Source organism: Macaca nemestrina, chromosome 19 (genome assembly GCF_043159975.1).
Source record: "Macaca nemestrina isolate mMacNem1 chromosome 19, mMacNem.hap1, whole genome shotgun sequence".
Taxonomy (NCBI): Eukaryota; Metazoa; Chordata; class Mammalia; order Primates; family Cercopithecidae; genus Macaca; species Macaca nemestrina.
This window is the reverse complement of record NC_092143.1, coordinates 45,972,063-45,987,647: the sequence shown is the minus strand read 5'-3', so window position 1 is coordinate 45,987,647 and position 15,585 is coordinate 45,972,063. Positions and strand designations below refer to the sequence as shown.

General features: G+C 44.6%; 1 protein-coding gene and 1 long non-coding RNA gene across 2 annotated transcripts in view; one reads left to right on the top strand and one right to left on the bottom strand.

Moving 5' to 3' along the window:
* The first annotated feature begins 10,610 nt into the window (after window positions 1–10,610).
* Window positions 10,611–13,250, top strand: LOC105499572 (uncharacterized). The gene is made up of 3 exons (XR_011616905.1): window positions 10,611–10,735; window positions 11,333–11,363; window positions 13,114–13,250. It is a non-coding gene; the product is annotated as an uncharacterized lncRNA (long non-coding RNA).
* A 231-nt stretch (window positions 13,251–13,481) lies between these two features.
* The window catches only part of LOC105499584 (proline-serine-threonine phosphatase interacting protein 2), a 96,787-nt gene continuing 94,683 nt past the window's right edge, over window positions 13,482–15,585 (bottom strand). The window contains exon 15 of the mRNA XM_011772225.3: window positions 13,482–15,581. The gene's annotated coding sequence lies outside the window, so the exon portion shown is untranslated. The remainder of the gene's footprint in view (window positions 15,582–15,585) is intronic.

The window sequence follows — 15,585 nt, the reverse complement described above, 5'->3', positions numbered from 1 at the left end:
CGAATGTCCGCCACTCCCGGAGAAGAGGCGGTGACTCGGAGCCTCTACGGGCCGCAACGTAGGACAAACCACTCCGGGACGCATTTGCACTGGAGGACGGCGGGCCCGCCCCCTTCCCGGAGCCCAGGCCCCACCCCTAACCCTGGCTCCACCCGGCGCACTGGTGCCTTGGGTTACGTTGGACTAGGGGGTCGACCCAGGCTGACCGACCGACCGACCTACCCCGTCTCCCGGCTCTGCAGAATGGCACTCAGTGTGGACCCCGGGCGCGCTCGCACACCTCAGCCGCGTCGGCTTCAAGAAATCCGGGAAGTGGATTTGCCAGTCTTTTTTTCATCTTCAGATAACCAGATCCAGTCAGTTAGCCTAAATCCGCACTGCGCGCAAGGAAGAAACCCTGACGCCCATTGGGGTGTGCACTGCAGTGTCCTCTTTTGTAAAGGGGAATGATCATACCTGCCTTTTCGGATGTCATGAGGATTTAATGGGCTCTCCAAGAAAGGTGCTGGTAGCAGCAGGCATGTCGGTACATGGTAGTTATTATCATTACTGTACAAATTCCTAGACTGGAAAAGAGACATGTGTTCCTAAAAGGACAGGCAAACAGGTAACAAGACAAATAAGACCCGTAAAAGTATTCTTAGAATACGTTTTACACAGTGTGCTTCATCTGAAATTTCCAGATGTGAAAAACTTGTCCACATCTTCCCTTCCGAGCTCTAGGATTTCTGTAATTTGCTTGTATCCTTATTGTTAGTGTCTGTCAGTCCTCCCAGAATGTAAGATTCTCAATGGCAGGATTCTTGATTTTGTTGTCTGATGTATCCAAGGGTCTCTAGAACACTGCACATAGTAGCACATAGTAGATACTAAATAAATATTTCGTGAATCACACAAATGAATATAAGTTTTGTCTGGTGGTGGGGTAAGATAGTTGAAATGGAGTGGGCCAGGCGCAGTGGTTCACGCCTGTAACCCGACACTCTGGGAGGCTTAGGTGGGTGGATCACCTTAGGTCAGGAGTTCGAGACCAGCCTGGGCAATATGGTGAAACCCCAACTCTACTAAAAATACGAAAAAAAAAAAAAAATCACCTGGCGTGGTGGTGGACGCCGGTAATTCCAGCTACTCGGGAGGCTGAGGCAGGAGAATCTCTTGAACCCGGGAGGCGGAGGTTGCAGTGAGCCAAGATCACACCATTGCACTCAAGCCTGGGCAACAAGAGCAAAACTCTGTCAAAAATAAATAAATAAATAAATAAAAGAGAAATGGAGTGTATGGGAGGGAGGAAAAAGACCATCCACCCACCTGTAGCATACCCTAGAATGAAAAATCCAGGAATATGGCATGAAAAATGGAAAAGACTTCAGAGATGCAGTTTGCTTGTTTATGATCATATTTTAATTGAGTATATAATACAATTTCATGTATTTTATTCCCAAATCCTCAACAACAAAAATTATTAAGCTACTCAGAATGTACACGTACTTTGTATGTCCTGGTGTGTGTGTGTGTGTGTGTGTACATGTATATAAAGTTATCACCTGCAAAGAGTTGGCAAATATGAACCAAATCTTTTTACCACCATTACTATCCATAACTTTTGCTGATATTTCTCCCAGTATGGAATACCCTTGCTCTCTGACCTCTCCCAGTTTAAGTCATTCATGACATTTAAAGTTCTCTACGTGCCACCCACTACTTAATCAGCAAAACACAACTGACCCTACTCTCAATTTGCATGTTTTACAGTTTGGTTAGGAAGCAGACACAACGCATAGATACATTGTGATATGTGTATCATTGCCTAAAGGGGAAAAGAGGCATACATTGGAAAGACTGAATGAAGGGGTGACACCAGGAACTCACCAGGGGTGAGTTCCACACAAAAAGAGGTTAATCAGGGAGGATGGGAGAAAGAGGAGGAGAAGGAAAGAAATGAAGTTTCTTTAAAAAGTAATTCAGCCAGGCACAGTGGCTCACACCTATAATCCTAAGCACTTTGGGAGGCCGAGGCAGGCGGATTGCCTGAGTTCAGGAGTTCAAGACCAGCCTGGGCAACACAGTAAAACCCCATTATCTACTAAAATGCAAAAAAGTTAGCCAGGCGTGGTGGCGTGTGCCTGTAGTCCCAGCTACTCGGGAGGCTGAGGCGGAGAATTGCTTGAACCCGGAAGGCGGAGGTTGCAATGAGCCAAGATCGTGCAACTGCACTCCAGCCTGGGCGACAGAGTGAGACTCCATCTCCAAAACTAAAAAAAAAATTTTTAAAAAACAACTCAAAACCACAAACTCCCAGGACTGCCTAAGGTACTTCGCTGCATTTATGTGGCTCACTGCACTTGTCAAGATGGTGAATGTAAGTATGATGACCGGAGAGGCCAGAGAGAGTTGAATTGCTCTGTATAAAAAGAGATTTAGAGAATTAGAGAGGAAGGAGCAACCAGATATCAGGGGAGGCAGAAACCAAGTCACCTGGCAGAGGGCTAACTACTAAGGAGACCTACATTTTCCATCACAAAGTTATCTGTCACTGGATTAATTTCAGAAAGTGGGGTCAGCAGCCAGACAATTCAAGTTCAGTAGAATCCAAACAAATTGTAAAGCAACTATCAGTTAGGTAATGATATAATTTGAACCCAGAAGGTGGTTTTGAAACTACTCCTTTTGAAGGGTATAGACTTGAAGTCTCTGTTGCCACAGCAACAATTTTAAAAGGGAGAATGGGAATAGGGACTCAGAAAAGTTCCTGGACATATGCAGTCGAGGATTTCATGTTCCAGTCAGAAAACTGACTGACAAGCAACCTGAGTTCCCAGGGCTGCTAACCCCAGCTTGTTGAGACAATAGCTTGAAAAAGTAAACTGGCCGGCAGTGGTGGCTCACACCTGTTATCCCAGCACTTTGGGAGGCAGAGCAGGGCAGATCACTTGAGGTCAGGAGACCAGCCTGGCCAACATGGTGAAACCCCATCTCTACTAAAAAAAATACCAAAATTAGCCAGGCATCATGGCACACCCCTGGAATCCCAGCTACTTGGGAGGCTGAGGCAGGAGAATCGCTTGAACTCAGGAGGTGGAGGTTGTAGTGAACCAAGACGGCGCCACTGCACTCCAGCCTGGGTGACACAGCGAGACTCCATCTCAGGAAAAAAAAAAAAAAAAGAGTAAACCAATTCCTGGAAGTAAGGAATCATCAGCATAATCCTTTTGTGTTAAGTTAGGAATAAACTATATCTTTTTGTATTTAAAGTGCTTGTACTGGTTAAAATAATTTGGCAAATTAAAAGTTACAGACCTTGTGATTCCAAATTATGTATTTTACTACCGGATTTTAGATTACATATATCTTAGTTAAAAAATAAGATAATTCCACACTGCTTACATAATCATGGAACATCTCTGAGAAATTGAGATCTAACATATCTATAAACTGAATTTGTGGCTGGGTGCAGTGGCTCATGCCTGTAATCCCAGGACTTCGGTAGGCTGAGGCGGGCGGATCACAAGGTCAAGAGATCGAGACCATCCTGGCCAACATGGTGAAACCCCATCTCTACTAAAAATATAAAAATTAGCTGGGTGCACACCTGTAGTCCCAGCTACTCGGGAGGCTGACGCAGGAGAATCGCTTGAACCCAGGAGGCGGAGGCTGCAGTGAGCCGAGATCATGCCACTGCACTCCAGCCTGGTGACAGAGTGAGACTCCGTCTCAAAAGAAAAAGAATTTGTTAGACTTTAGTAGACTGTTTAAATAATTAGCTTGAATCCAGGAGGTGGAGGTTGCAGTGAGCCAAGACAGCGCCACTGCACTCCAGCCTGGGCGACAGAGACTCCATCTCAAAAAAAAAAAAAAAAAGCTAGTGCTTATACATGACCACTGATATATTTTTATGCATTTTTTCTATAAAATCAATTTCTAGATGTACAATTGCTGATCAGAGAGGCATTCTCATTTTTAATTTTGATAAATATTTACCAGATTTCCCTTCAGTAGGCTGTATTAATTTTCACTGTGGCTTTAAAAATTTATAATACTTTTTAATCTCATGATTAAAATCCTGATCAATTAAAAACAAGAACAAGGCAGTCGGGGGTGGTGGGTCACCCCTGTAATCCCAGCACTTTGGGAGGCTGAGGTAGGCGGATCACCTGAGGTCGGGAGTTTGAGACCAGACTGACCAACATGGAGAAACCCTGTCTCTACTAAAAATACAAAATGAGGCAGACATGGTGGCACATGCCTGTAATCCCAGCTACTCGGGAGGCTGAGGCAGGAGAATCACTTGAACCCGGGAGGCAGAGGTTGCAGTGACCTGAGATCATGCCATTGAACTCCAGCCTGGGTGATAACAGTGAAACTCTCGATCTCAAAAAAAAGAACAAGGCATTCATAAAGAGACTGTAACTCACATATTATGTTATGGCATTCCATAACAGAGTAAAACCAAGGTTCAGTGAAAGCTGCTGAACTCTAGAAGGTACGATGGGTTGACCTTTCTTAAATCCACTTGCAAAATTCCATTCCAGAGTCTCTGTTGCCATCTGGTGGCAATGCCTGCTTGGCGAAACCTCTTACATATGATTTCCGAGAAGTCATTCATGCTGCTTTCCATACACCCTAACTGCACGAGGCATTATTTCATCATTCTTCATTACTAAATGCATTTTGTAAAATTGCGAAAGAATCAGGTTACTTCTAAATTATTTCAGTTTCTTGAGACAATTAGCTCCCAGAGCAAGTAAGTACCAAAAATGTACAACCTATGTTTTTCTAACAAACTCTCTTCCCTAGGTGGACTCTTTTCCATTAACAAACTTTTGCTTCCATAGGCAGCAAAGCATATAAAATTTGTCCTTTTTTTCCTCTTATAATCTCTAAACATTAAATGAGTCATACGAGTACAGTTGACCCTTCAACAATGCAGGAGTCAGGGTCACTGATCCTCCACGCAGTAGAAATCTGCATATAACTTTTGACTCCCCCAAAGCTTTATTTTATTTTATTTTATTTTATTTTATTTTAATGAGATGGAGTTTCCCTCTTGTTGGCCAAACTGGAGTACAATGGCACGATCTCGGCTCACTGTAACTTCCGCTTCCCAGGTTCAAGCGATTCTCCTGCCTCAGCCTCCTAAGTAGCTGGGATTACAGGCATGCGCCACCATACCCGGCTAATTTTGTATTTTTAATGGAGACAGGGTTTCACCATGTTGGTCGGCTGGTCTTGAACTCCTGACCTCAGGTGATCCACCCGCCTTGGCCTCCCAAAGTGCTGGGATTACAGCTGAGAACCAGATATTTAAGGCCATGAAATTTAAATGTATTTGGCACTCAGATGGAAATTTCTGGCAATAGCTGAAACAAATAGCTTCAACCTAAAACAATAGCTTCAACCTAAAACTAAACTAAACTATACTAAAAGACAGAAACAAAAATATAAGCCAGGGCTGGGTGCAGTAGCTCATGCCTGTAATCCCTGCACTTTGGGAGGCTGAGGCGGGAGGATCACCTGAGGTCAAGAGTTAGAGACCAGCCTGGCCAATATGGTGAAACCCCCGTCTCTACTAAAAATACAGAAACTAGCCGGGCGTGGTGGTGGGTGTCTGTAATCCCAGCTTCTCCAGAGGCTAAGGCAGGAGAATCGCTTGAACCCAGAAGGCAGAGGTTGCGGTGAGCTGAGATCATGCCAAAAAGAATTCCAGCCCCTCTCATCTTGACTTGGTGGCTGGTGCCCTTTTATTTGTTTTACAAAAACAATTTAGCCTTTTGGGAAGGGCTATTAAATAAAGTATACACTAAATTCCTTCCCTAAGCTAGTTCAGAGTATGCCCAGGAATCAACAAGGACGGTTTAGAGGTTAGAAGCAAGATGGGGTCGGTTAGGTCTGATGTCTTTCACTGTCATAATCTTCTCAGTTAATATTTCTGCAAAGGCGGTCTCAATCAGGATGAAATGAAATGGTGATAACATCTGTGCTGCACCACAAAAAAGAACGAGATCAGGTCCCTTCTGGGAACATGGATGGAGCTGGAGGCCGTTATCCTTAACAAACTAATGCAGGAAAGGAAAACCAAATACCACATGTTCTCACTTATAAGTGGGAGCTTAATGATGAGAACACATGGACACAAACAAGAGAACAACAGACACTGGGGCCTATTTGAGGGTGGAGGGTGGAAGAAGTGAGAGGATCAGAAAAGATAACTATTGGGGTCAAGCATGGAGGCTCACACCTGTAATCCCAGCACTTTGGGAAGTTGAGGGCTGGAGGATCGCTTGAGCCCAGGAGTCCAAGACCAGCCTAGGCAACATGGCAAAAGCCGGTCTCTACAAAAAAACACAAAACTTAGCCAGGAGTAGTGGCACATGCCTATAGTCCCAGCTGCTCAGGATGCTGAGGTGGGAGGATCACTTGAGCCTGGGAGGTGGAGGTTCAGTGAACCGAGATCATGCCACTGCGTAACAGCCTGGGCAACAGACCAAGACTCTGTCTCAAAAAATAATGATTGGGTACTAAGTTTAGTATCTGGGTGACGAAATAATCTGTACAGCAAACCCCTGTGATACCAGTTACCAATATTGAAATGCTTCATTCTCTTTGACCCATTCATGAGAAATAATTATTTCTCCCGTGAACCTTACAGGTCTTTGTAAATGCCTCTATTACCACATTGCATTTCAGTTATGTTCATATGTAATGCAAGTCGTTGGAATGCCAAACCCATGTGGTTCAGTCTTGATGTGATGTAATGATTAAAGAGGCACAGGCAGACAAAAACAAACAAACAAACAAACAAACAAACAAAAACACTATGCTGCAAAATCACAGTTACTGAGGCCTCACCTGTGGTGAATTTGGGTGAAACGGGTGGAGGAGCTCATGCAACATTACTAACATTTGAAAGATGTGGGGCAAAGGTAGTTCTAAGGACTATCAAGTAGGTTGGTTTTTATCAACTGCTGTTGATACACTGCAGAAATCATAAGCTCAGGTCACTCAGGGAATAGTAGGAAAGCCAGAAAGCCCTTGTGGCGTCATTTAAAGAGATGCGTTTTACAAAATTATAAAGGTAACGTGAATATAAAAAGAAATGATGTTACTTCCAAATTACTTTATCTTTCTTCAGATCCCGAGTCACAGATCAGGAGGGCACATCAGTAATCCTTCCTGCAGTGGAAATGGTACATTCGGGTTTCTTTGTTGTTGTTGTTTATAGAGATGGCATCTCCCTATGTTGCCCAGGCTGGTCTCAAACTCCTGGGCTCAAGGGATCCTCCCACCTCAGCCTCACAAGTAGCTGGGACTGCAGGTGCATATGATTGCACAGGGTAGAAACGGTACATTCTGGATCAGGCCTAAGCAAATCCAGGGAGCACAAGTATGTTGCCCCAAAAGGTGATGCAGACTCATCAATTACCTTTACCTGTGCCTCTCCCTGACCTCATACCTATGGCCTCAGAGAAGGCATCCTTCAACCTAGTTGATGGAGAAAAACTCAGGCCCGGTCAAGAATAGGGCAGGTCTGTATGTTAATTGTTGCTCTGTACCTATATGGACTGCTGCCACATGACAGTCCCATGCAGGAAGACTGTGGAAAACAGCAGCAAAGAGGAATATTCCCAAAGCGCAGGAGTCAAGCAGTCCAGCTGCTCATCAGCTTGCTGTGAAGGGAGACATTGCCCACAGTAAATATATATATAGATTCCTGGACTGTGGCACGCGACCTGACTGATTGGTAAGGGAGGAATTAGAAGACTGAAGACAGGCTGGGCATGGTGGTTCATGCCTGTAATCCCAGCACTTTGGGAGGCTGAGGCGGGCAGATCAGTTGAGGTCAGGAGTTCGAGACCAACCTGGCCAACATGATAAAACCCTGTCTCTACTAAAAATACAAAAATTAGCCAGGTGTGGTGGTGTGTGCCTGTAATCCCAGTTACTAAGGAGGTTGAGGCAGGAGAATTGCTTGAACCCAGGGGACAGAGGCTGCAGTGAGCCGAGATCACACCACTGTACTCCAGCCTGGGCAACACAATAAGACTGTCTTAAAAACAAATAAAAATAAAAAATAAATAGAAGACTGAAGACAAAGAGTCCTAGGGAAAAAGCAGGCGAGTGGCCTCTGGGATTAGGCAACAAAACATGCAATTCTTTGTGTCTCATATCAAGGCCTGTGAGAAAATATCCATCACAGAGCAGGTGCAGAGCAACCAGGTGGTGGGGGTGACACATCCAGTGCGGTAAGCAGGCCTCTGTCCTTGGCCACTCTGGTGCTTGCTCAATGGGCCCATTAACAGAGTAGCCATGGTGGCAGGAATGGAGCTATGGGGACTTCCCTGTTCACCAACCCTGAGGTAGCAACTACCACTGAATGCCTGACCCATTAGCCTAAAGACTGAGGCTGAGCTCTAAAAATGTTACCAGTCCTCAAGGAGTCCAACCAGCCACTTGGTGGCAAATTGATTCTATCAAACCTGTTCTGCCCTGGAAGCATTTCTCTCTACTAGCATTGCCTCCGCCAGCACCACAATCCAGGAGCTTATAGAGTGTCTAATGTAACATTATGGTTTCCAATAACATCATCTTAAACCAGTGTTTCTCAATTTTTTTCTTTCTATTATTATTATTATTATTATTATTATTATTATTTTGAAACGGAGTCTTGCTCTCTCTCCCAGGCTGGGGTGTAGAGGCCAATCACAGCTCACTACAACCTCTGCCTCTCAGATTCAAGCGATTCTCCTGCCTCCCTGAGTAGTTGGTATTATAGGCACGTGCCACTGGGCCTGGCTAATTTTTGTATTTTTAGTAGAGACAGGGTTTCACCATGTTGGCCAGGCTGGTCTTGAACTCCTGATCTCAAGTGATCTGCCTGCCTCGGCCTCCCAAAGTGCTGGGATTACAGGCATAAGCCACCGCACCCGGTCTTCAATTTTTTTTTCATTATCACTCCCTTAAGAGCTTTTTTAGACATTTTTTTCCTAATTGTCACCCTATGAAACTTCTTTTTTTTATTCTTTTCTTTTTTTTTTTTTTTAACATGCCTTCTGAATTCAAAAACTCCCATGAAATTTTAATACCACAGATATACTGTATTTCTTCTTCTCCTTTTTTTTTTTTTTTTTTTTTTTTTTTGAGACAGAGTCTCACTCTATTGCCAGGGTTGGAGTGCAGCGGCACAATCTCGGCTCACTGCAACCTCCACCTCCTGGGTTCAAGCGATTCTCCTGCCTCAGCCATCTGAGCAGCTGGGATTACAGGCACCTGCCACTACGCACAGCTAATTGGTTGTATTTTAATAGAGACGGGGTTTCACCCTGTTGGCCAGGCTGGTCTTGAACCCCCGACCTCGTGATCTGCCCGCCTTGGCCTCCCAAATTGCTGGAATTACAGGCGTGAGCCAGCGTGCACAGCTGTATTTCTTTTTAAGCAATGTGTGTTTATCTATGCTTTATACATAAAAATAGTAAGGTTTGTTTTGTCTCTCAATAACCAATTTTCACCCCCCTGGTGGCAATACTGCCCCCGTTGAGAATGCAAATCTTTTTTTTTTCTTCTTCTTTTTTTTGAGACAGAGTCTCGCTCTGTCACCCAGGCTGGAGTGCAGTGGTGTGATCTCGACTCACTGCAACCTCTGCCTCCTGGGTTCAAGCGATTCTTCTGCCTCAGCCTCCTGAGTAGCTGGGATTACAGATGCATGCCACCACACCTGGCTAATTTTTTGTATTTTTAGTAGGGATAGCGTTTCACCATGTTGATCAGGCTGGTCTCAAACTCCTGATCTCGTGATCCACCTGCCTCGGCCTCCCAAAGTGCTGGGATTACAGGCATGAGCCACCACAGCTGGATGAGAACGCAAATCTTACACTAAGAGATATTCGCTTTACGGCAAAGGTGGTACAACAATGGACAAATGCCCATCAATTCCCCTTTGTCTACTGTGTACCGCATCACCTAGAAGCTGCTGTCCTGACAGAATCACTGGAATGTCCTCTTAAAGGTGCAACAGCTTGAGAATAATACCTTGCAAAGTAGGGGTGCTGGCCCTGATGATGAGGTATTGGTGTTTATATGGCCACAATCTGTTACTGCATGTTATGACTCCAATAGGTGGAAAACAGTCTGGAAACTGAAGAAAATTATGTATACAGTGGTCCATTTCCAGGACAAAGGGCCTTGAACTGGCTTAGATCAGCAAACTACAAAAGAAACAGGATATGTGAGGCCTCTGCTTGGATAGCCAACGCCTGCTTGTTGGCCTCCGCCTTCCCCATAACTTAGTTGCCCTCAGCTGAACCAAAGCAGTTTAATCTAGGATGAAAGTTTACCAACCTGCACAATAGTTCATTTTGTCTGTTCTTGTCAGCCTGCCCAGCTATTTAGGTTATAAGTCCAATACTTGAACAGCGCCTGAGCTAGGATTGCAATGCATTGTGGGCTGCAACAAGATGCAGCAAGACAACCCTAAAAAAATACCTAAAACCTTTACCCAACAATCAACTGGCGATGTCCAGGAAGATTGTGACCCCATAATACTCAGCCTGTGAGGAACCAGGGGAGGGACCTGTGCACTAGGGGATAAATTGCCTGTTGAAACTGTGCTGGGTGTGCCTGCCCATCAGACACCTGATCTTGCAAGACCGTCATTAAAAGTCTCACTTGTGATGTTCTCCAGGTCTCTGAGACCATTCTTTGGGTTTGGATGGGTGAATTTGTTTCTCACAGACACCAAGAGGTAAGAGTGGTGTCTGTCACTATAGCTCCCACTGACCCACAGGGGCAATTTGTGCTTCCCATCCCTTCAACTTTAGGCTCTGCCAGACAAAAACTCCTGACTTTAGGAGGTTGGCAGGGGATACCTATACCAGGGTATATAGAAAGGGTTCCATAAAACTATGGCCAATGCCTGGGCTATTGGGATTCCTGATACCAACACACCAGCAGATAAAGAGAGGCATACCAATCCCAACAGGAGTTAGTGAGTATCATGAGAAAAAGGGGGCAAGGATGAATATATCTGGAATGCAGGAGTTTCCCTGGGGTGCTTCCTTGTGTTCCCATGCCTGGTAATTAACATAAACTGGCAATTTCAGCAAACAGGACAAAAGCCTGATAACCAGGGCTAAGACCACCTCCCCCACCACTGCCGCCAGGGAGGAAGATGCAGGTTATCCCACCAGCCAAGCAACCTAGACAAGCAGACGAACTAGCCAAGTTTAAGAGGATTCTAGAATGTCTGTGCATTAGTTCACTAAGGGTGCCATAAAACACACACACACACACAGAGATTGGGTGGCTTAGACAACCAAAATTTATTTTCTCTCTGTTCCAGAGGCTGGAAGTCCAAGAGCAAGGAGAGCAAGGTGCAGAGTTGGTTTCCTCTGAGGCCCCTTTCCTGGGCTTGTCACTGGCAGATGGCCACCCTCTTGCTGCCTCTTCACATGCTCATTCCTTTGTAAACATGTGCTTCTGTTGTCTCTTCCTCTTCTTTTTTTTCTTTCCTTTTTTTTTTTTTTTTTGAGACAGAGTCTCCCTCTGTCACCTAGGCTGGAGTGCAGTAGCGTGATCTTGGCTCACTGCTGCAACCTCCGCTTCCGGGGTTCAAGTGATTCTCCTGCCTCAGCCTCTTAGGTAGCTGGGATTACAGGTGCCTGCCACCACACCCGGCTAATTTTTGTATTTTAGTAGAGATGGGGCTTCACCATGTTGGCCAGGCTGGTCTCAAACTCCTGACCTCAAGTGATCTGCCAGCCGTGGCCTCCCAAAGTGCTGAGATTACAGGCGTGAGCCACCGCACCTGGCCTCTTCTTCGTCTTAGAAGAACACCAGTCACTAGGATTAGGGCCCCACCTCAACGGCCTCCCTTCAACTTAATCACCTCTTTAAAGGCTCTATCTCCAAACATGGTCAAATTCTGAAGTACTGGCTAGCAGTTGGGACTTCAACATATGAATTGTGTGTGACGGTGGGGTGCACGATTCATCCATAACAGGGGGTGGAGGAAGGAGATGATGAATATCAATTATGGATTTAGGATTATCTCTAAGACCAGGAAATATAGCTGGTCCTGCTAACTGTTTCATTTATATGTATGTGTGTTGGCTTTTGGAAGTTGGGACTTGAAGAAGTAGTGCTAGGATGGAATAAAATGTGGGGTATGGATGCGTCTGAACCATGTGGGGGTCAGATGCTGTCAACGTCCCATCCACATCCCCTCAGTACCTCTCAATTCCTTAAACACACAGTTCCAACTGTCAGGAACTGTGTCCCTGCCTAAGGACCCTCTCAGACCATTCTCCAGCATTGGAGACAGTCCAGAAGTGCCAGGAAATTAATGCCTCCTGGGAGTATTCACAACCAGTGACTGACAAGAGTTGGTGAATAAATACTCCAGGTCCCTTGCGGCTTAGGTCAATATCTCCTAAGTGTGTGTGTGTTCTTTTGGGTTTTTTTGTTTTTGTTTTAGCTTTTCTGTTGCCCGTGCTGGAGTGCAGTGGTATGATCTTGGCTTACTGCAACCTCCACCTCCCGGGTTCAAGCAATTCTTCTGCCTCCGTCTCTTGAGTAGCTAGGATTACAGGCACGTGCCACCATGCCCGGCTAATTTTTTATTTTTAGTAGAGACAGGATTTCACCATGTTGGCCATGCCGGTCTGGAACTCTTGACCTCGGGTGATCTGCCCACCTCGGCCTCCCAAAGTGCTGGGATTACAGGCATGAGCCACCGTGCCTGGCCCTAATTTTCTGTTCTGCACTGTTTCCCGGGAGTCTTCAACAAGAGTAAGCTCCAGCTGCCTGCCAGGTAGCTTACTTCATAATGCATGCTTTTTTTGCCTTTCTTCTTTTCCCTATCTCATGTCCCCACTTCCATACTGGTACTTTTTGGAAAAAGTACTTGCACACAAATCCTTATCTCAGGGTCTGCTTCTCATGGAACCCAAATTAATATACCAACAGTCTATAGAATAGCTCACATTTACTAAATGTAACACATGTACTCATTTGACTGGCTTCACTCACTTTGTACTTCCTATTTCTCTTTCAAGTGGTTGTTTCTCTAGCTATGTTTTCTTATAGGCCACTAATTCTTTCATTGTCACTACTACGTGCCAGGTGCTGGAGATACAGCAGGAAAAAGAATAGACAACGGCCCTGCTACCGTTGGGGTTCCAGTCTAAAAAGGCAGACAGACTTTGAACAATTAATTTCAAAGGTGAATCATATCATAACAAGGAAAATGGAGGGGCAGGAGAGATACAGCAGTTGGATCCAACCTAGTCTGAAGGCAGAAGCGGTGTCTCCCAGAGGAAGTAACACTGCAACTGACCTCTGAAGGATTCGTGCAAAGTAGTTCGGCACCGTCTCCATTTGGCTTCCCTGACCAGGAGTTTGTCTTTTTGAAGCCTAACAATCACAAATGTGGCAAGGGGTCAAATAAAGCTTGGAAGAGCGATATGGTCAACACAAAAATACGAAACAAATCCCAAATTACCAAGAACCTTTATTTAACCTACCAAACTAAAAGAGGAATAAAATAAAAATATTTTCCATCCACAAAACAGTTTTACATCAACTACACTGACCAATACAGAGAAAAGGGAAATCCCTGAGGAACTGCCAATAATAAATAATGTACTTAAAAATAGAATGTTCTGAGTGTGAAGGAACATTTCCTGAGCCCGTTCAGTTTGGAGAAGTTTGGCCCTTTGCAAAATTCAGTTTCTCAAAAGGATATCCAACTGATGCAAGTTTCCTGCCATGAGAAGAAGCTGTCATGTTCAGTGGCACCTTACATGAAAGGTGGGGAAATAGGCCGGGCGCAGTGGCTCATGCCTGTAATCCCAGTACTTTGGGAGGCTGAGGCAGGTGGAACACCTGAGGTCAGGAGTTCGAGACCAATCTGGCCAATATGGTGAAATCCCATCTCTACTAAAAATACAAAAAAATTAGCCAGGTGTGGTGGCAGGTGCCTGTAATCCCACCTACTCAGGAGGCTGAGGCAGTAGAATCACTTGAACCCGGGAGGCAGAGGTTGCAGTGAGCGAAGATCGCGCCACTGCACTCCAGCCTGGGGGACAGAGCAAGACTGTGACTCAAAGAAAGAAGGAAAGAAGGAAAGAAGGAAAGAAGGAAAGAAAGAAAGAAAGAGAGAAAGAGAGAAAGAAAGAAAGAAAGAAAGAAAGAAAAAGGGGGAGAGAGAGAGAGAAAGAGAAAGAAAGAAAGAAAAAAGGGAGGGAAGGAAGGAAGGAAGGAAGGAAGGAAGGAAGGAAGGAAAGAAAGGAAAGAAAAGAAAAGATGGGGAAATAATCAATCTTCTTTCAATCAATTTGTCCATAGTTCTGGAAAAGCTACTGCACAGAGCTGGAGAGGAAACATTTGCTCTCTGTAATACTGAAAAACTGAGAGAGCTATTTTAACTTGTCAATAACCAAAGAGTACCATTTTCTCACAGTGCACAGATGTTGTACAAAAAGTACATGACTTCCCTGCTGTTTGTGAGTGAAAAAGGAAAACCCAAATATTTGTGAAAGTGTAAGACGGATGCATTTAAAATTCTGGGGTCTAGCAAGGGAAAGATTCTCGGTGAAGACCCAAAACTGAGGACTGGTTTTGTAACTCTAAAATGATCTTGAGGAGTGGAATCAAAATATGGTATTTCATTGATTCCAGGATGTATTTTTTTTCATACTTTAGCATCTTAAATTCAAATGGGCTTGGCCACCAATGGTCTGTCACAAGTTTATTGGCAACTCCTCGGCCCCACCTTCTTAGTGCAACATAAAATAACGGCATGTTGTACAATCAGTGGCTCCTTAGATTAGATTAAATGTCATGCTGTGTAGTTCAGTACACACAGTGATCCACATAAAAATAAATCTGACATTTAAACCCTGCTGATTTTCCCAATTGAAAAAGTGCTGGCAAAAATATTTGGCATCTTAAATTTCAGCATAAGCATCACAACTTCAGGAAGGGTTAGAGGAATAGTGATGTGGGTTGGACTTGGGCTCTAGTTCTGGTTCTGTCCCTAATCAGCTAGGAAAACTGTAAGGAAATTAATTTCACACTTGTAGGCTTTGTTTCCTCATCTGTAAAATGAGAAAGTGTGATCAGGTGGCTTCTAAGTCTTCTAGCCAAAAAGGAAGGTAATTTTAAACCTTGCACCACTGAGGCTGTGTGTCGCCGTGGAAACTCCACAGCCAGGCTGCCCAAAGCCAAAGGAGCTACTGCTGCAGCTGGTGGCTCGGAATCCTCTGCTGCCACCTCTGCTCCTCAAGTGGACACTCCAAATCCAGAAGTGGATTTCATGCTTCCCATGTTGAAAACTTAATTCATTCACAACCTGAGTAACTGGGAAAGAATAATTCTTCAGAATGGGGCAATATGTAAACTTCAAAAAACTGCAGAACTCTACTTGCTTATGTTGTCCTAAATGTCTACCATAAATTTTAAATCTCTAAAAAATTATAGCAAGGGTTCACTTCAAAGTCTTCATGACTGACATAACGTGGCTATAGGTACTGCTGCTCTGGGTGCCCTTTCCATGTCATAGAAGCACTTGCCGGAAAAAGCTCTGGTTTCTGA